Genomic DNA, 22,427 nt, shown 5'->3' with positions numbered 1-22,427 from the left:
GGATGACGACAACTGTGTTGCCTTGGATGACGACAACTGTGTTGCCTTGGATGACGACAACTGTGTTGCCTTGGATGACGACAACTGTGCTGCCTTGGATGGTGACGACAACTGTGCTGCCTTGGATGACGACAACTGTGCTGCCTTGGATGACGACAACTGTGCTGCCTTGGATGACGACAGCTGTGTTGCCTTGGATGATGACGACAACTGTGCTGACTTGGATGACGACAACTGTGCTGCCTTGGATGATGACGACAACTGTGCTGTCTTGGATGGTGACGACAACTGTGTTGCCTTGGATGATGACGACAACTGTGCTGCCTTGGATGACGACAACTGTTCTGCCTTGGATGATGACGACAACTGTGCTGCCTTGGATGGTGACGACAGCTGTGTTGCCTTGGATGATGACGACAACTGTGTTGCCTTGGATGATGACGACAACTGTGCTGCCTTGGATGACGACAACTGTGCTGCCTTGGATGATGACGACAACTGTGTTGCCTTGGATGATGACGACAACTGTGTTGCCTTGGATGATGACGACAACTGTGCTGCCTTGGATGACGACAACTGTGCTGCCTTGGATGACGACAACTGTGTTGCCTTGGATGATGACGACAACTGTGTTGCCTTGGATGATGACGACAACTGTGTTGCCTTGGATGACGACGACAACTGTGCTGCCTTGGATGACGACAACTGTGTTGCCTTGGATGATGACGACAACTGTGCTGCCTTGGATGATGACGACAACTGTGGTGCCTTGGATGACGACAACTGTGTTGCCTTGGATGATGACGACAACTGTGCTGCCTTGGATGATGACGACAACTGTGCTGCCTTGGATGATGACGACAACTGTGTTGCCTTGGATGGTGACGACAACTGTGTTGCCTTGGATGATGACGACAACTGTGTTGCCTTGGATGGTGACGACAACTGTGCTGCCTTGGATGACGACAACAACTGTGTTGCTTTGGATGGTGACAACTGTGTTGCCTTGGATGGTGACGACAACTGTGTTGCCTTGGATGATGACGACAACTGTGCTGCCTTGGATGATGACGACAACTGTGTTGCCTTGGATGGTGACGACAACTGTGCTGCCTTGGATGACGACAACAACTGTGTTGCCTTGGATGGTGACGACAACTGTGTTGCCTTGGATGGTGACGACAACTGTGTTGCCTTGGATGATGACGACAACTGTGTTGCCTTGGATGATGACGACAACTGTGTTGCCTTGGATGGTGACGACAACTGTGCTGCCTTGGATGACGACAACAACTGTGTTGCCTTGGATGGTGACAACAACTGTGTTGCCTTGGATGGTGACGACAACTGTGTTGCCTTGGATGATGACGACAACTGTGCTGCCTTGGATGATGACGACAACTGTGCTGCCTTGGATGACAACTGTGCTGCCTTGGATGACGACAACAACTGTGTTGCCTTGGATGGTGACGACAACTGTGTTGCCTTGTTCGGTGACGACAACTGTGCTGCCTTGGATGACGACAACTGTGTTGCCTTGGATGATGACGACAACTGTGTTGCCTTGGATGGTGACGACAACTGTGCTGCCTTGGATGACGACAACAACTGTGTTGCCTTGGATGGTGACGACAACTGTGTTGCCTTGGATGGTGACGACAACTGTGTTGCCTTGGATGATGACGACAACTGTGCTGCCTTGGATGATGACGACAACTGTGCTGCCTTGGATGACAACTGTGCTGCCTTGGATGATGACGACAACTGTGTTGCCTTGGATGGTGACGACAACTGTGTTGCCTTGGATGACGACAACTGTGCTGCCTTGGATGGTGACGACAACTGTGCTGCCTTGGATGATGACGACAACTGTGCTGCCTTGGATGACAACTGTGCTGCCTTGGATGACGACAACAACTGTGTTGCCTTGGATGGTGACGACAACTGTGTTGCCTTGGATGGTGACGACAACTGTGCTGCCTTGGATGACGACAACTGTGTTGCCTTGGATGATGACGACAACTGTGTTGCCTTGGATGGTGACGACAACTGTGTTTCCTTGGATGACGACAACTGTGCTGCCTTGGATGGTGACGACAACTGTGCTGCCTTGGATGATGACGACAACTGTTCTGCCTTGGATGATAACAACAACTATGCTGCCTTGGATGGTGACGACAACTATGCTGCCTTGGATGGTGACGACAACTATGCTGCCTTGGATGGTGACGACAACTATGCTGCCTTGGATGGTGACGACAAGTCTTCAGTCATTCTTAATGGAGATTTTCTCTCGTGACTGGAGCAAACCAACAATGTAGTATGTCATACACTGGGGGTATAGAAGAAGGTAATAATAACGAGAATGAGAGAGAGAGAGAGAGAGAGAGAGAGAGAGAGAGAGAGAGAGAGAGAGAGAGAGAGAGAGAGAGAGAGAGAGAGAGAGAGAGAGAGAGAGAGAGAGAGAGAGAGAGAGAGAGAGAGAGAGAGAGAGGAGAGAATATTTGGGAAAAGGATTCGATGAGAGAAACGGGGATTTTAACCAAGTATTGAAACAGGGCATACACAATTATTGATGAAATCGAAAATATAAACTTAAAGTATAGGATCAGTCGGACAGCTCACCTTTAGGAACTCCAGGTCCCAAGACCCACACTTGCGGGAGCTATACCTCCAGAGCCTCCAGCTCTCTAGCCCAGCCAGGGTACTGCCCTCTGACAGTCCTCCGCTCCAAGTTCTCCTGCAGAGTTCTGCACACCATCCAGAGTTCTTCTCGAATTCTCTGTTTTAGGTAGGCAGGTAGGTATTGTTTTTGTCAGAAAACAGGACAAGTGTTTCCTGACCACAGCTGGAGCTTTGGTCCTCTGACCGAGGACCTCCGCTGGCTTACCGGTCTACCTCTTTAAAAATCATGGTTATGAGTATAACCATTATCCTATGATGGACTCTCTCCCTCTCTCAGCTATTTCCGTGGGCTTTTATGGTCCTCCATGCCCCCCCCTTAGCTCCAAGGTTTGGCGGGGGGGGGGTCACCCTCCATGGGTGCACACCAGGTGTACTTCATGTAAAGGATATACTTCTAATTAAGAGTCATTAGCAACCACTCCTTAATGTTATTTTGGGGTTTCACAGTTTTCATACTCCCATTACCTGGGAAGGCTTTGACAGATTAGTAGTTGTTAAACAGGTCCTGATATGACCTGACACTGGTGAAATGATTCATCTACCTGCATATCTCAAGGAGAAAGATGACTAACCAAGTGGACAACCTTACCAAAACATTTCTTCAAAGGACTCGCCGCATTCTGAGGGACTTAGTACAAAGGAAGAAACTTCTTCACACCATACCCAGCAACCCCAGACCTGCTAGAGTGTACGGCCTGCCAAAAACTCACAAGTCAGGTATCCCATTGAGGCCCATTTCCTTGGGAATAGGTAGTGCTTCCCACCAACTCTCAGGAATTCTCGCTAAACACCTCTCTAAACTCTTGGGCACAATCAGTCCAGCACATCTCGAACACTCGGGTGATCTTCTCAATCGCATTCGCAACATCAACATCAGGAACAAGAAACTCTCCAGCCTTGACGTAACTTCCTTATTCACCAAAATACCTACTACACAAACCATCGATCTCTTGTGCAGAAAAATTGACGATTCACTTGATCTTCCTATTCCATCCAGCGATTTCATCGACCTTGTTGAACTAAGTGTTGGCTTTACATGTTTCTCTTTCGAAAACCACCTCTTTCAGCAGACTTTTCGACTATCCATGGGTTCGCCACTCAGTGCCGTCCTGGCGAACCTATACATGGAACATCTAGAAGCCGAGCGTTTTTCCACCATTATTCCCTCGTCTGTCACCTGGCTCCGTTATGTTGACGACATTCTCATCATAACTCGTAGAGGCTTCAACGTTCAAGCTCTCCAACACAAACTCAACCAGGTCGAGCCCTCAATCCAGTTCACACTAGAAGAAGAAGTCGACAACACTCTTCCTTTCCTTAATGTTCTCTGCAAAGCTGACCACGAACTTCGTTTTAAAGCCTATCGAAAACCTACCATCCAACACGATCTTCTCCACTTCTACTCTCACCACGACACCAAAACTAAACGTGGTGTAATTATAGACTTTATCCTGCGTGCACTCAGAATCTGCAGCAATGAGTTCCTTGAGGAAGAATGCACTATAATTGAACAAATATTTTCCAAACTCCACTATCCTCGTCACTTCATCAGAGACTGCAGACGACGGGCATTAAACACCTTCAACACACTGTTGTTGTTAGGTAAGACACATATGCAACAGTTAGGTATCTTTATTTCGAAACGTTTCGCCTACACAGTAGGCTTCTTCAGTCGAGTACAGAAAAGTTGATAGAAGCAGAAGAGACTTGAAGACGATGTAATCAGTCCATCACCCTTAAAGTTTTGAGGTGGTCAGTCCCTCAGTCTGGAGAAGAGCATTGTTCCAAAGTTTGAAACAATATGGAGTTGAAGTGACAGGATGGAGCCTTATATAGCGCCAGGAGGTGAGACGTAGGTCACTAGTAGAACGCAGATGTTGGAAGGTCAGGTCCCTCTCAAATCCAGCCGTTCTCACTAGTAGAGGTAGTCGAAGTTGATTTCAGGTCTGTACCAAGATACCCTTGTGTTGCAGTGTCTGACAGATTGAACATTAAAATGGTATAAAATACCGACAGATTGTTAGGTAAGACACATATGCAACAGTTAGGTATCTTTATTTCGAAACGTTTCGAAATAAAGATACCTAACTGTTGCATATGTGTCTTACCTAACAATCTGTCGGTATTTTATACCATTTTAATGTTCAATCTTCAACACACACAGAGAAGACACTGCCGAGAAGAGATACATAGTCCTCCCCACCAACTCCATTACCAAACACGTTTCCAACATCTCCAAAACCTCATTTCAAGTATCTACCTCCACATCCACCACCATCAAGGGCATTACCAGTAATAGACAGGACAAGCTTCAATCCTCTGCAGGGGTATACACAATCCCTTGTAATGACTGCAGCAAATTATACGTCGGCGAAACATCCAGAGACCTCCTAACACGTATTTCAGAACACCAATACCCAGGCAGATCTGACGATCCAAGGAATGCCTGTGTTCAACACTGAAATTCACACATCCATTTAATCAACTACAGAAACTACAGATGGAATCATCCCTTATCTGTACATCCAACAACTTCAACCAGAACAACGGCTTCTATAACATAGCTGAACCTCTTTGCCAAGGAACTTCTTCATCACTATCCCAAATAAGAACATAGGAATCGAGGAACACTGCAGAAGGTCTACTCATATACTTATCTAATCTCTTTTAAAAGCTACCCAAGTTTTTAGACTCAATCACTCTACTCGGAAGATTGTCAAATGCAGCTTTCTCCACCAGACCCAGCATTCTCATCCTATAAATACTCACGTATGATTCACCCAGGTAGATCTGTTTGTGACTTGATAAAGCCCACTGTGTGGGCGAAACGTTGTCAATAAAGGATCACATTATACTGCATATGTGTTTATATTTCCAATAATAATAATAATAATAATAATAATAATAATAATAATAATAATAATAATAATAATAATAATAATAATAATAATAATAATAATAATAATAATAATAATAATATCTTTATTTACTACAAATACATGTACGAGGTATACAGACCATAGCTGACATCAATGACATACTACTATATAGAAAGTCGCTTGTTATGCAGAGCATTTCGGGCAAATTAGGTCAATTTTGTCCCAGGATGCGACCCACACCAGTCTACTAACACCCAGGTACCAATTTTACTGATGGGTGAACATAGACAGCCGGTGTAAGAAAGCACTCCCAATGTTTCTACCCTCGCTGGGAATGAATCGAACCCAGACCCTCGGGAGTCTTCCAGTCAGTGTGTATCACTAGCATAATCAACGAGGGTCTTCCAGTCAGTGTGTATCACTAGCATAATCAACGAGGGTCTTCCAGTCAGTGTGTATCACTAGCATAATCAACGAGGGTCTTCCAGTCAGTGTGTATCACTACCATAATCAACGAGGGTCTTCCAGTCAGTGTGTATCACTACCATAATCAACGAGGGTCTTCCAGTCAGTGTGTATCACTACCATAATCAACGAGGGTCTTCCAGTCAGTGTGTATCACTAGCATAATCAACGAGGGTCTTCCAGTCAGTGTGTATCACTAGCATAATCAACGAGGGTCTTCCAGTCAGTGTGTATCACTACCATAATCAACGAGGGTCTTCCAGTCAGTGTGTATCACTACCATAATCAACGAGGGTCTTCCAGTCAGTGTGTATCACTACCATAATCAACGAGGGTCTTCCAGTCAGTGTGTATCACTAGCATAATCAATGAGGGTCTTCCAGTCAGTGTGTATCACTAGCATAATCAACGAGGGTCTTCCAGTCAGTGTGTATCACTACCATAATCAACGAGGGTCTTCCAGTCAGTGTGTGTCACTACCATAACCAACGAGGGTCTTCCAGTCAGTGTGTGTCACTACCATAACCAATCAGGGTCTACCATAACCTTAGCCTGAAGATGATAAATTATGCAATATCACAGTCACTAGCGAAATGGTTATCAAACAGATAGACCGGTTAAACCAAAATAAATCCCCGAGTCCTGATGAACTTTTTTCAAGGGTTCTTAAAGAGTGTAAAGTGGAACTTTGTGAACCATTGACTAATATTTTTAATATTTCTCTTCAAATAGGTGTAGTGTCTGATATGTGGAAGATGGCTAATGTAATTTCTATTTTTAAAGCAAGAGACAAGTCGTTACCGTCAAATTACCGCCCAATAAGCCTAGCCTCAATTGTAGGCAAATTACTAGAGTCAATTATAGCTGATAATATAAGAAGCCATTTGGATAAGCACAACTTGATTATTGATACTCAGCATGGATTCACGAGGGGCCGTTCCTGCCTAACTAATTTATTAACCTTCTTCAGTAAAGCTTTTGAGGCCGTTGATCATGGTAAAGAATTCGATATTGTTTATTTAGATTTTAGTAAGGCTTTTGATAGAGTACCGCACCAGAGACTGTTAAAGAAAGTGGCAGCTCATGGCATTGGGGGAAAAGTGCTGTCATGGATCGAGTCATGGCTCACTAATAGGAAGCAGAGAGTATGCTTAAATGGGGTTAAATTCGAGTGGGGATCTGTAACAAGTGGTGTTCCACAGGGATCAGTCTTGGGCCCGTTGTTGTTTATAATATATATCAATGACCTTGATGAGAGAATCAGTGATATGACCAAATTCGCCGATGACACAAATATAGGTAGGGTAATTGATTCAAACGTAGATGTCACGGAACTTCAGGAGGATTTAGACAAACTCAATTCCTGGTCAGAAAAGTGGCAAATGCAGTTCAATTTAGATAAATGCAAGGTTCGGAAGCTCATGAGTGTCCACAACCCTAGCATTTACCAGTTAACTAATGTAGAACTTAGCCATACAGATTGCGAAAAGGACTTAGGGGTTATGGTAAGCAGCAACCTTAAACCAAGACAGCAGTGGCTAAACGTACGTAACAAAGCAAACAGATTACTGGGATTTATATCAAGAAGTGTAAGCAACAGAAGTCCAGCGGTTATTTTACAGCTTTATACATCATTAGTAAGGCCTCACCTAGATTACGCAGCTCAGTTCTGGTCTCCATATTACAGAATGGACATAAATTCGCTAGAAAACATCTAGCGTAGAATGACTAAATTAATACATAGCATTAGAAATCTTCCGAACGAAGAACGATTGAAGACTCTTAAACTACATTCACTTGTAAGACGAAGAATGAGGGGAGACATGATCGAAGTGTATAAGTGGAAGATGGGTATTAACAAAGGGGATATAAATAAGGTTTTGAGGATATCACTTCAAGAAAGAACCCGCAATAATGGATTCAAATTAGATAAGTTTAGATTTAGAAAGGATATAGGAAAGTATTGGTTTGGAAATAGGGTAGTTGATGAGTGGAACAGTATACCTAGTAGTGTTATTGAAGCTAAAACGTTGGGTAGTTTCAAATTTAGGTTAGATAAATACATGAGTGAGAGGGGTTGAATTTGAGTGAGACTTGCATAATGAGTAAATAGAATCATAAAAACTTATTTCTTGGGTAGCATTGAAAATTGGGATGGGCAAATGTTTTGTTAGTGGGAAGGATTGTAAAGGACCTGCCTAGTATGGGCCAACAGGCCTACTGCAGTGTTAGTTCTTTCTTATGTTCTTATGTCAGGGTGTCACTACCATAACCAACGAGGGTCTTCCAGTCAGTGTGTCACTACCATAACCAACGAGGGTCTTCCAGTCAGTGTGTCACTACCATAACCAACAAGGGCCTTCCAGTCAGTGTATGTCACTACCAAAACCAACGAGGGTCTTCCAGTCAGTGTGTCACTACCAAAACCAACGAGGGTCTTCCAGTCAGTGTGTCACTACCATAACCAACGAGGGTCTTCCAGTCAGTGTGTCACTACCATAACCAACGAGGGTCTTCCAGTCAGTGTGTCACTACCATAACCAACGAGGGTCTTCCAGTCAGTGTATGTCACTACCATAACCAACGAGGGTCTTCCAGTCAGTGTGTCACTACCAAAACCAACGAGGGTCTTCCAGTCAGTGTGTCACTACCATAACCAACGAGGGTCTTCCAGTCAGTGTGTCACTACCATAACCAACGAGGGTTTTCCAGTCAGTGTGTCACTGCCATAACCAACGAGGGTCTTCCAGTCAGTGTATGTCACTACCATAACCAACGAGGGTTTTCCAGTCAGTGTGTCACTACCATAACCAACGAGGGTCTTCCAGTCAGTGTATGTCACTACCATAAACAACGAGGGTCTTCCAATCAGTGTGTCACTAGCATAGCCAACGAGGGTCTTCCAGTCAGTGAGTGCCCCAGTCTCTCTCAGTGACAGACAGGAGTTGATGCAAGAATCTGGGAGCGTCGTTTCAGATTTGTTCGTGAAGAGTGCGGATCTCTTGAATGTGGCTTCCAGTTGTTCTGACTCCTTTCTTCTGTTTGAAGCTGGAGCTTTGTCTATTCTTCCAGCTCAGATGGTGATATTGTTGGCAAGATTAAGTCGTAATCAGAAGAGAACTGATGAGTCTCCTTGGGTGTCATCCACTAGGTGGGAGATGGAGGGGCTCCCTCAGACACAAAGCTGCCTTCTTCACTCAACATGGAAATTCATACCTCTCTCTCTCTCTCCTTGCAATCAGTCAATCAATCAAGTTTATTCTCTATAAGGATCACAATGCGGGGTTTACAGATTTTGGATATTGTGTGGTGTACATATTTTAAAATACTAATTACAGAGGAGGCCACTAGGACACCTAGCATGGCTAGGCATTTCGGGCAGACTTAGATTAATTCTTAACTTTTAATTATTACAGATTATGGTATTAAGGCTAAGTGACTACATTATAGTTTGTGAGTTTAGCAATGTGAATGCTTTTGTTTTGGCACAATACATAGTGTCTATATTGGAGTATCATAGGCAAGCTTATGACTAGTTAGGGTTTATTATTTAAGATTAAGATTCGTATTTCTGTGTTTATAGTCGATGGGTGAGTGAGTGTAAGTGTGAACCACCAGGTGGTTTTCATGCAGTTAGTTGACGGGGTGTATCAATGGATTTATTGTAGTTTCATCTAAGCGAAACAGCGACAGATCAGAGGAAGAGGATACTGACCATGACGCAAAGCATTTGAAGAAGACAACAGAAGCGTCTCATCTTTCCACATGAACAACAACTGTCCCATATGCAGCCATATGAATGCTGAAAATTGAAAAAAAAAATCCCTTCCAAACGCTTCCTGTACAATGCCCTCTTTTAGCCCTGGATACACTGTCTTGATCATCCACACTGCGGTCGACTCGACTCTAGTGTGTACGTTCACCTCCAGGATACTATTGGAAGCCATACAAAACTCATCACCAGGAGACTGTTGCCGTGATGGGTACGGTAAGACTGGTTCACTCTTTTCTGAATATTACGATGCAGACATCATGGAAGAATTACATCCACAGCAACACCGGGAATCAAACCTTGTTGAGGTTTGAAGCCTTCCCAGTCGACCTTGCAACGCTCGTTCGGTGTTCCTACGGTAGTAAGAACCATTTTACAACACTAACCTAGTAGATATTTGGTTCTCTTGGGACGTTACAAAGGAGCTTACATCTTTCCATCAACATACACTGCATCCACGCATCCAGACAACATACACACACGCACACTGCATCCATGCATCCAGACAACGTCATCAGGAGCCTTCATATTAGATGGGATTACCCCAACTCCTAAGAGATTTGGGAAGCCCCTCTCATGGAACGCAGACATCATCGCTGAGGGAATCTGTCTAAAGAAATCAAAGAGCCAGCTTGTGTCTACTCTTTCATTTCTTCATTTTCTCCTTCTCCTGTCCAGGATGCACCTTCCCCTCCATCCAGTGTCGGGACGATATCTCCTCCCTCCCCAGTGTAGACAACTGCATCTTCTACACCCAAAAATTCATGGCAGGTTCGTGCTTAATATTGCCATTGGTTCGTCTAAGTACTACCGGGCTTGCCCAACTTAGCGGCACATTACATCCATTTGTACCTGGTGAACAGTCCGAGCCGCTCTTGGTGCCCCGTGCTGGATGATACAGTTGAACACTTTCTACTGTACTGTTCCAGGCTTTACTCTGCTCGCACCAGATTCCGCCAGGATTTTACAATTTAAAGAGATTCGACATCGAACAGTTCCAGTCCTTCTCAATGGCTATGGCTTCTACGTCAGAAATCATCGTTCTTATTTTACATGCTACGCATTCCTTTCTCCTGCGTCATGGGCATGTTGGGCAGAATCTAAACATAAGTGAACGTTTAAACACCAGTCTTAAGTCAGCAGGGCTCACACGGCATAAGTGTCTCAGACCTAATAAAACAATGACAACAACCACTTCTTGGTGACAATTAACATCTCCCAGCATCTCCCGATATCTTCCGGCATCTCCTGGCATCTTCCAGATCTCCCAACATCTTCCATCATCTTCCAGCCCCTCCCAGTATTTTCCCATCATTTCTCTTGGTCATGCAGCATCACCACGGCTGAAGGTCCCCGGGTGACCCAGCTATGGTAGAGGTTGTTGACACATGTGAGTTTCCTCAATAGCTCTAGTTAACATTTTACAAGTCAGAGAGCCTCGCTCTTCGGCACAGAGCAGTAACGCCATTATAGCAAAGGGCGAGATGTGTGAAAGTAACATGGCCTGGGTGAGTCGACCTGTGAGTATAGGAAATGTAATGCATATGGCCTCCTTTACCTCCTTGCTGATATATATATATATATATATATATATATATATATATATATATATATATATATATATATATATATATATATATATTTATATATGTATATATATATATATATATATATATATATATCTATATGTATATATATATATATATATATATATATATATATATATGTAGGTAGGTACCACCTCTGGAACTGGACTGGGGATCCTTATCCTCAGAGAAAAGAATAAACTTACTTCAGGGAAAACTCGAGATTCTTCCCGGAACGTTTGAATATTTTCTTCTCCTAACATCCACTATATTCTATATTTTAAGTGGCCTTTATTTAAAGACAAAATACATTAACAAAAATACAAAAGGAAGTAGAACAACATAAAAAACATCTCAGAGCCTACATCTCAAATACTTCATCCAGTTCCTCGGTGGTGGGCCGCGTGACCAGAATGCTGCAGGCATTTCCCCTCTGGATCGCAACATTGAGTCTCTGAAAGAGGAAGTTGGCCGCCCTGTGATCCTTGGTTTCTGCGATGAGCTTTCCACCCAGCTCTCTGAGGAACTTTAGAGCACACTTGTCCCATGCTCCAAGGGCCTCCGACCCTACTGGCATGAAGTTATAGCAGGGGGGCAAGTCTTCATATTTGCGGATCTTCTGGGTTGCCTGTAACCTCTCGGCTCTGTGTCACACCCAGCACTACCACCATCCCCGTCCCCCCCCCCCATATGGGCTAAGAGGGTTTTGAGAAGCCCAGTATTATGAAATTAAAAAATATAATAGTCTGCCCCAAGCTTTTTCTAACAGTTTAGAATCGATCATGTAACTTGAGATAATACGTTTCTCAGTGGATATTATATACATATATGGATTTCTATTATTCTGTGTAACCTTCTTAATCAATGAAAGAAAGGAAATGAATGTGTTGTTTGTCCGTTTAAATGTCCTGTTCTTCGGTACTTGAATGTTCTCAGGGGTAATGAGAAGTATCTCTTTATATTTTCCTAAATATTGACTACTATTCTTCTCTTTATCGATTATTATGCCTTGGGATTCTTCTATACCATTCCTATAATATTTCTACGATCCAGATATTTACTTCTAATATCCTTTAACCTGACTACCTATGTTATCAAGTTTACCTGTCAAAGTATGGTACATTCACTGTTAAACGTGGTATATAACCATACATCAACTGGCGTAGCATGGTGTTTTGATGCGTAGACAACTGGTGGATTATTATTATTATAATCAAGGGGGAAGCACTAAACCCATAGGATTATACAGTGCTTGGGGGAGGGATGGAAGGTATTCAGGTTTAACTCAGGGAACTGGAGCACAGATCCAGTTCCCTAGATCAAGAGCCCCTCACCAGCATCAAGGAACCTTCCTTGAGGGGACAACTGGTGGAGCGTCACCAGTCCGTCACGAGACCACCTGGCATAATGAACAATCCTGTGATTTTGTATAGCATTGTTGTTTAAGATTGTGTATAATAGACTCTACTAGATAGCTATCGAGCTTGTATAACCCTTAATTTGAGTTATTTACGATATTCTTGTCATGTTTCAAGAGGGAAGATTCAATTATGTTTCTTTCTATGACAGAACTGTTTGGTACAATAATTTCTGCAGCATCCCAACCCGGTGGGTGATTACAGGAGCTAACGTGGTTAAATATAGCGTTCAGCTCCTGACCTGTCCTGACTGAGTAATTAAATTGGGCTATTCTGGTTTCCAGTATTTTACCTGTTTGACCGATATATGAGAGAGGACACTGAGTACATGGGACCTCGTAAACCTCACCAACTTTGTTGGAGGGTGTGTTTTTAATCAACGTTTGTTTCACTGTCCTCGTATTTTTGAAAGCAAGGTTTATATTGATCTTTTTTAATGCCTCATATAGACAAACCAGGTTCTCATTGTATGGTAAAACTAATACATTTTTCCTGGCCATCACTTCGTTTGGTTCAGTCCTGTAGAAAGTCTTTCTTGCTGACATTAATACCATGTCGACAAAATCCCTCGGATATCTCAGTTTTGTGGCTATGTTGAGTATCTTGCTGATTTCGTCCTCTAGGTACTCTGGACTGCAGATACGCAATGCTCTCAAAAACAGTGTGAGGAACACGCTCCTTTTTACCCAGATTTCATGACTGGAATAGTAGTGAATGCATGACGACACATTGGTGGACTTCCAACAAACAATAAATATGAATATTCTATCAATACGACGGATTAAAACATCTAGGAAAGGCAAAGAGTTGTTTATTTCATGTTCTGTAGTGAACTTAATGGAAAGTATAGCCCGTTGAGTCTGGGTAGATACTTATCAATGTTGTGATCTCTCGGCCACAGGCAAAGAACATCATCTACGTATCTGAACCAACTAGCTTTATCTGGGAGAACGTCTTTAAGAAGTCTGGTCTCATAGAATTCCGTATACAAGTTGCTGAGTAAGTGGCTAAGGGGATTACCCATTGCCATTCCTTGTTTTAGCGCATAGTATTTCCCTTCAAACACGAACTTACAATCAGTAATACAAAGTTTTATCATTTCGATTATTATTATCGTGGGGTAGAGTATGGGGAGTTTTTCTGGTTACTCTTCAGGGTATGAAAGCAAGCCAGGGACAGGGACTTACTTTGGTGGTAGTGGTGGTAGTGGTGGTAGTGGTGGTAGTGGTGGTAGTGGTGGTAGTGGTGGTAGTGGTGGTAGTGGTGGTAGTGGTGGTAGTGGTGGTAGTGGTGGTAGTGGTGGTAGTGGTGGTAGTGGTAGTGGTATTAGTGGTAGTGCTGGTGGTTGTGGTAGTAGTGGTGGCAGTGGTAGTAGTTATAGTGGTGGTAGTGGTAGTGGTATTAGTGGTAGTGCTGGTGGTTGTGGTAGTAGTGGTGGCAGTGGTAGTAGTTATAGTGGTGGTAGTGGTAGTGGTATTAGTGGTAGTAGTGGTGGCAGTGAGAGCAGCCGTAGGAGAGGTGGTAGTGGTGTTAGTGGTGGTAGTGGTAGTAGTGGTAGTAGTAGTGGTAGTGGTGGTAGTAGTGCTAGTAGTGGAAGTAGTGGTGGTAGTAGTGGTAGTGGTAGTAGTGGTAGTAGTGTTGGTAGTACTGGTAATAGTGGTGGTAGTGGTAGTAGTGGTGGTAGTAGTGGTGGTAGAGGTAGTAGTGGTAGGAGTGGTGGTAGTGGTAGTAGTGGTGGCAGTGGTAGTAATGGTGATAGTGGTATTAGTTGTACTAGTGGTGGTAGTCATATTAGTCGTAGGAGTGGTGGTAGTGGTAGTAGTGGTGGTAGTGGTTGTAGTGGTAGTAGTGGTGGTATTGACATGTGCTGACAGCCGCGACTCTCCAGCCTGGGGGAACTAGCGAAAGAGAGGAAGGAAGGAATGGAGAAAGGAACGGAAGAGAGAAAGGAACGGAAGAGAGAAAGGAATGGAAGAGAGAAAGGAACGGAAGAGGAGAGAAAGGAGCGGAAGAGAGAAAGGTACGGAAGGAGAAAAGAACGGAGGAAGGGAAGGAACGGGAGATACAGTGGAACGGAACAAAGGAAGGGAGTGAGACATAAATAATGACGCAAGGAAGAAGAGAGAGAGAAAGGTCAGAACATGAGAGAGAGAGAGAGAGAGAGAGAGAGCGCGGATCATCATATATATTCTCAGTAACGTGATACTAAACATAAGAGGAGAAGTATTGGTTAGCTTCTCCACTGAAGCAGAGGAATACAAACATCAGATATACGTAAATATACTGAAAGCTTGAGATAATACATGGCAGTGATACACTACCAGGAGGTGGTGGTAGTTGTGGTGGTTGTCATGGGAGTAGTTGTGGTGATGGTAGTCGTGGTGGTTGTGGTGGTGGTAGTTGTGGTGGTGATGGTGGCAGTTGTGGTGGTTGTGGTGGTGGTAGTTGTGGTGGTGGAAGTTGTGGTGGTGGTAGTTGTGGTGGTGGTAGTTGTGGTGGTTGTGGTGGTGGCAGTTGTGGTGGTGGTAGTGGCAGTTGTGGTGGTGGGGGGTATGGGTCTGACGTACACAGTATACAGTGTTGTGAATGACTCTTTCGATGTCGGAACGCTATTCTCAGGTTTGCCTGGCCCCCATATATGCTGCAACAGTTATTTGGTTGATGTGGGCCTCAGGAGATGTGCTCAGTATGATGCTCACCCCAAGGTCATTTTCATTGAGTGAGTTTTGTAGGCTGTACTCCGTCTACGGTCTCCTTTCTCCATCCCAAAGCTTCATAACTTAACACTTGCTGGGGTTAAACCCCATAAGCCATTTGTCGGACCAGGCATACAGCCTGTCCAGATTCCCTTGTAGGCTTACCTGATCCTCGTCCGTTTGTATTCCCCTCATTAACTTGACATCTTCTGTAAACAGGGATACCTCTGATTCTGTCTCTTCTGTCATGTCATTCACATATGCAAGAAACAGCACCGGACCCAGGACTGACCCGCGTGGAACCCCACTCAGCGTATACACCCACTCTGACACCTCGTCTCGTACCTACAAACGTTGCTTCGATCCTGACAGGTATTCCCTGATCCATTACAATACTTTCCCTTCTATTCCTTTCTGCTCTTCTAGCTTTTCAACCAGTCTCTTGTGTGGTACTGTGGAAAGCCTTCGAGCACCTGGTCAAACACAACAAAAAATTAGAGAAAGTGCAAAATTTTGCAACAAGACTAGTACTGGAGCTGAGGGATTTGTCCAAGGAGGAGAGGTTAAGGGAACTCAACCTGACAACACTGGAGGACAGGAGGGATAGGGGAAACATGATAACATATAAAATACTGAGAAGAATTGAAAAGGCGTATAAGGACAGGATGCTTCAGAAATGGGACACAACTACAAGGGGTCACAACTGGAAGTTGAAAATTCAGATGAGTCACAGGTATGTTAGGAAGTACTTCTTCAGTCACGGAGTTGTTAGGAAATGTAACAATCTGGAGTGTTATGTAGTGGATGCAGGATCCATACAAAGCTTTAAGAAGAGGTATGATAAAGATCATGGAGCAGGGAGAGAGTGGACCTAGTAGCGAAGTGTGAAGAGGAAGGGCTAGGGCCTACGACTCGATCCCTGCAATCACAATTAGATGAGCACACACACACACACACACACACACACACATACACACACACACACACACACACACACACACACACACACACACACACAGACACACACACACACACACACACACACACACACACACACACACACACACAAGGTAACAGAAATAATGGGAAGAACAGAACGAGCCCTTGGTTTACCCGAAGGTGTAGGGAGGCAAAAACTGTTCTAGAGAATGGAAAAAGTACAGAAGGCAAAGGACTCAGGAAAATAAAGAGTTAGTCGATGAGCCAGAAACGAGCATGCACAGATAAGGAGGGAGGCCCAGTGGCAGTATGAAAACGACATAGCATCGAAAGTCAAGTCTGACCCGAAACTGCTTTACAGCCACATCAGGAGGAAGACAACAGTCAAGGACCAGGTAATCAGGCTGAGGAAAGAAGGTGAGGAGCTCACAAGAAATGACCAAGAAGTATGTGAGGAGCTCAACATGAGATTTCAGGAAGTATTTACAGTGGAGGCTGAAGGGACACTGGGAAGACAAAACAGTGGGTTACACCAACAAGGGATATACCAACAAGTGTTGGATGAATTACACACAACTGAAGAGGAGGTGAAGAAGCTCCGAAGTGACCTTGATACCTCAAAGGCGGTGGGACTGGACAACATTTCTCCATGGGCCCTTGGAGAGGGAGCAGAGACACTGTGTGTACCACTAACCAAAATCTTCAACACTTCCCTTGAAACTGGGCAACTACCTGAAGTATGGAAGAAGGCAAATGTAGTTCCCATCTTTAAGAAAGGAGACAGAAATGAAGCATTAAACTATAGACCAGTGTCAATGACGTGTATAGTATGCAAAGTCATGGAGAAGATTATCAGGAGGAGAGTGGTGGAGCACCTGGAGCAGAACAAGATTATAAACGACAGCCAGCACGGATTCATGGAAGGCAAATCTTGTGTCACAAACCTACTGGAGTAAGAAATGAGAGGGAGGGATGGGTTGATTGCCTTTTCTTGCACTGCAAGAAGGCCTTCGACACAGTTCCTCACAAGAGATTAGTACAGAAGCTAGAGGATCAGGCACATATAACAGGAAGGGCACTGAAATGGATCAGAGAATACCTAACAGGGAGGCAACAGTGAGTCATGGTCCGTGATGAGGTATCATAGTGGGCGCCTGTGACGAGCAAGGTCCCACAGGGGTCAGTCCTGGGACCAGTGCTATTCTTGATATATGTGAACGACATGACAGAAGGGATAGACTCAGAAGTGTCCCTGTTTGCATATGATGTGAAGTTAATGAGGAGAACTAAATCAGATGCAGATGCTGAGGTCAGTGGTCAGTACACTGAGGTCAGTGGTCAGTATGCTGAGGTCAGTGGTCATGTGTGGTCATACCTACCTAAGCTCTTGGGAGTTAGCATGGGGTGTTACCAAGCATGGCTTGTTGTAGTGTTCTAGAATCTCAGGTTCAAGTGTTGAAGAAGGAGGCTCTACTTCTTCAGGAGAAAAATAGGAAGCTGAAGCTTCGCATAGATGAGTTTGGGAGTGAGTGTGAGATGGATTTAGCTGGTAAGGAGGAAATGGTCACCAGCAGTGAGAGTGGAAGCCGCTTTAAGTGGCAAGTGGTTCACAGTTCAGGAAGAAGGAAGATAAGGAGGGTTAATAAAGAAGATGTGAAGGTAGGAAATCGATTCTCTGTTCTCCAGGACGAGTGTACGTCAGTGGTTTGTGAGGTTGAAGGTACCACTGATTCCCCTGCTAATCAAGGTAAGAATATTCTAATTGTAGGAGATTCTCAGGTAAGATATATGGACTGTGCTTTTTGTAACAGAGATAGAAAGGTCAGACAGAGGGTGTGCCTCCCGAGAGCTGGTGTTGGTGACATAGTCAGCAGGTTGGATAATAATATGTCAGGTAATGGGAACAAGCCCATTATCTGTCTTAGTGCTGGGGGTAATGACATTGGGAAGGGCAGGAGACAGGAGCTGCTGGATAAGTACAGGTCAGCCATAGAAGTAGTCAGGTCTAAGGGAGGGATCCCAGTCATATGTAGCATCTTGCCTAGAAAGGGAGTGGGCAATGAATGGATGTCTAGGGCAATTGGTATAAATTGCTGGCTAGACAGGTACTGCAAGGAACTTTCAGTCCCATTCATTGATAACTGGGACAAATTCTAAAGCAAACGTGATATGTATGCAAGGGATGGGGGTCATCTCTCTGGGGCTGGAGTGGTTGCATTAGCCAGTTCGGTTGAGGGGATAATTGATGACTTGTCTAGGACTTTAAACTGATAGAATATAGAGGTATGGGTGTTTGTGGGAAACAATCAGGCTGCAACATTAGGGTTGAAAACAGTAGATATTACCTGGATACCTCAGGGATATGTTTAAAAGACAATATTCAAAATAAAGTTGCTAGTAAAGGCAAACCTAGAGAGATAGTAGAGGGCAACATGTGACTAGCTCCCTTAAGGTTTACTATACTAATAGTAGGAGTCTAAGAAATAAGATAGATGAGCTAAGATTACTTGCAAGTGCAGGTAATATAGATATTATTGGTATAACAGAGACCTGGTTCGACCTGAAAGATAGAGAAATGCCTTCTGAATGCAACATACAGAGTTATAAACTGTTCCACACTGATAGGGTCAACAGGAAGGGTGGTGGAGTGGCGATGTATGTCAGAGAAAATTTAAATTGTTGTCTTAGACATGATATAAGATTAGAAACATCAGACATAGAATCTGTTTGGCTACAGTTTCTCGAGAGTCGTGACAAATTTATTTTGGGTGTGATTTATAGGCCCCCAAACCTTGATAGGGAGTGCAGTAAGCTATTATGGGACGAAATTCATAAGGCGTCTTGATATGAAAATGTTGTGCTAATGGGAGATTTTTAACTTCAGACAAATTGACTGGAACAATATGACAGGAAATCTTGAGTCTAGTGACTTTCTTGATACGGTTCAGGATTGCTTTTTAGAACAGTTTGTGACAGAACCAACTAGAGGAAACAATCTTCTTGACTTGGTTCTTGCTAACAAAGAATCACTAATTAATAATCTTGAGGTTAATGATGAGCTTGGGGAAAGTGATCACAAATCACTTAGTTTCAAAATATCATGGAATTACCCAGATAACTGCAATCAAATCTCTGTCCCAGACTTTCGCTTGGCTGATTTCATGGGGCTGAGAAATTACCTGGGTGGGCTAAATTGGGATGTCCTGACTATGGGTCAGGTAGGTGGTCTTGGTTGCCATTATGACGTTTTTCAGGGCATAGTTCTAGCTGCCTAGACATCTTTTGTTCCGAGTAGGGAAATTAGATCTAACAAAAATGATCCCAAATGGATGAACAATAGATTAAAACATCTCATAAGTCAAAAGAGAGGCATATATAGGTGTATCAAAAGAGGGGATGGGCAGTTAAGAAATCAATATATTCAATTAAAGAGAGAAATAAAGAAAGGAATAAGAAAAGCAAAAAGGGATTATGAGGCTAAGGTGGCAAGGGATTCAAAGACTAACCCAAAAGGGTTCTTTCAGGTATACAGAAGTAAGATTAGGGACATGATAGGCCCACTTAAGAGTAACTCTGGCCAGATCACTGACAGTGATGAAGATATGTGTGTGAAATTTTCAATACTTACTTCCTGTCAGTTTTTACCCAGGAAAATACTAGCGAAATACCTGAAATAATAGATTATGTAGAACAGGACGATAATAAACTATGTACGATAGCGATAACTAGTGACATGGTCCTCAGACAAATAGAGAAATTAAAACCTAACAAATCCCCAGGTCCTGATGAACTGTTTGCAAAGGTGTTAAAGGAATGTAAAGAGGAACTTAGCATACCTTTGGCTAATCTTTTCAACATATCACTACAAACTGGCATAGTGCCTGATAAGTGGAAAATGGCAAATGTAATACCTATTTACAAGGCAGGTGACAGGTCCATGGCTTTGAACTATAGACCAATAAGCCTTACCTCCATAATGGGAAAATTTATGGAATCAATAATTGCCGAAGCAATTCGTAGCCATCTTGATAGGCATAAACTGATTAATGAATCTCAACACGGTTTTATAAAGGGGCGTTCCTGTCTTACGAATTTACTAACTTTTTTCACTAAGGTGTTTGAGGAGGTAGATCATGGTAATGCATATGATATTGTGTATATGGACTTCAGTAAGGCTTTCGATAGAGTTCCACATCAGAAACTTAAGGCACACGGAATAGGAGGAGAAATTTTTTCCTTGGTAGAGGCATGGATGACAAATAGGCAGCAGAGAGTTTGCATAAATGGAGAGAAATCAGAATGGGGGCACGTCACAAGCGGTGTTCCTCAGGGGTCAGTGTTGGGCCCGTTGTTGTTCACAATTTACATAAACGACATAGATGAGGGAATAAATAGCGACATAAGCAAATTTGCTGATGACACCAAAATAGGTCGTCCAATTCATTCTAATGAGGACACTAAAGCACTCCAGGAAGATATGAATAGACTGATGCAATGGCCGGAGAAGTGACAGATGGAAAGTTCTAAATGTTGGACAGGAAAATAACCATGCCACATATAAACTAAATAATGTAGATCTTAATACTACTGATTGCGAAAAGGATTTAGGAGTTCTGGTTAGTAGTAATCTAAAACCAAGACAACAGTGCATTAGTGTTCGCAATAAAGCTAACAGAATCCTTGGCTTCATATCTAGAAGTATAAATAATAGAAGTCCTCAGGTTGTTCTTCAACTCTATATATCCTTGGTTAGGCCTCATTTAGACTATGCTGCTCAGTTCTGGTCACCGTATTACAGAATGGATATAAATGCTCTGGAAAACGTACAGAGGAGGATGACAAAGATGATCCCATGTATCAGAAATCTTCCTTATGAAGATAGACTGAGAGTCCTGAATCTGCACTCTCTCGAAAGGCGTAGAATTAGGGGGGATATGATCGAGGTGTGTAAATGGAAAACAGGAATAAATAAAGGGGATGTAATTAGCGTGCTGAAAATTTCCAGCCAAGACAAGACTCGCAGCAATGGTTTCAAGTTGTAAAAATTCAGATTCAGGAAGGATATAGGAAAGCACTGGTTTGGTAATAGAGTTGTGGATGAGTGGAACAAACTCCCGAGTACAGTTATAGAGGCTAAAACGTTGTGAAGTTTTAAAAATAGGTTAGATAAATACATGAGTGGGTGTGGGTGGGTGTGAGTTGGACCTGACTAGCTTGTGCTACTAGGTCTGATGCCTTGCACCTTCCTTAAGTGGAAGTGACTTGACTAGGTGGGTCATTGGGATAATCCGGGGAGGAGGACATGGACCTGCTTCGCATGGGTCAGTAGACCTGCTGCAGTGTTCCTTCTTTCTTATGTTCTTATGAGACATGTCTACAAAGAGACCTGGACAGGCTGGATGCGTGGTCCAGCAACTGGGTCCTAGAATTTAACCCCGCCAAATGCAAAGTCATGATGATAGGGGAAGGGCAAAGAAGACCGCAGACAGAGTATAGGCTAGGAGGCCAAAGACTGTAGATCTCACTCAAGGAGAAAGATTTAGGAGTGAGTATAATACCGAGTACATCGACATCAGCACACATTAACCAGGTAACTGCTGCGGCATACACACGCCTGGCAAACCTGACAACAGCGTTGCGATACCTCAGTAAAAAATCGTTCAAGACTTTATACACTGTGTACATCAGACCCATACTGGAGTACGCAGCACCAGTTTGGAACCCACACCTGGTCAAACACGTCAAGAAATTAGAGAAGGTGCAAAGGTTTGCAACAAATGTTAGTTCTAGAGCTAAGGGGAATATCCTATGAGGATAGGTTAAGGGAAATCGGTCTGACGACACTGGAGGACAGGAGGGTTAGGGAAGACATGACAACGACATACAAAATACTGCATGAAATAGACAAGGTGGACAGAGACAGGATGTTCCAGAGATGGGACACAGAAACAAGGGGTCACAATTTGAAGCTGAAGACTCAGATGAGT

This window comes from Cherax quadricarinatus, chromosome 10 (genome assembly GCF_038502225.1).
Source record: "Cherax quadricarinatus isolate ZL_2023a chromosome 10, ASM3850222v1, whole genome shotgun sequence".
Taxonomy (NCBI): Eukaryota; Metazoa; Arthropoda; class Malacostraca; order Decapoda; family Parastacidae; genus Cherax; species Cherax quadricarinatus.
This window is presented reverse-complemented; position numbering follows the sequence as displayed.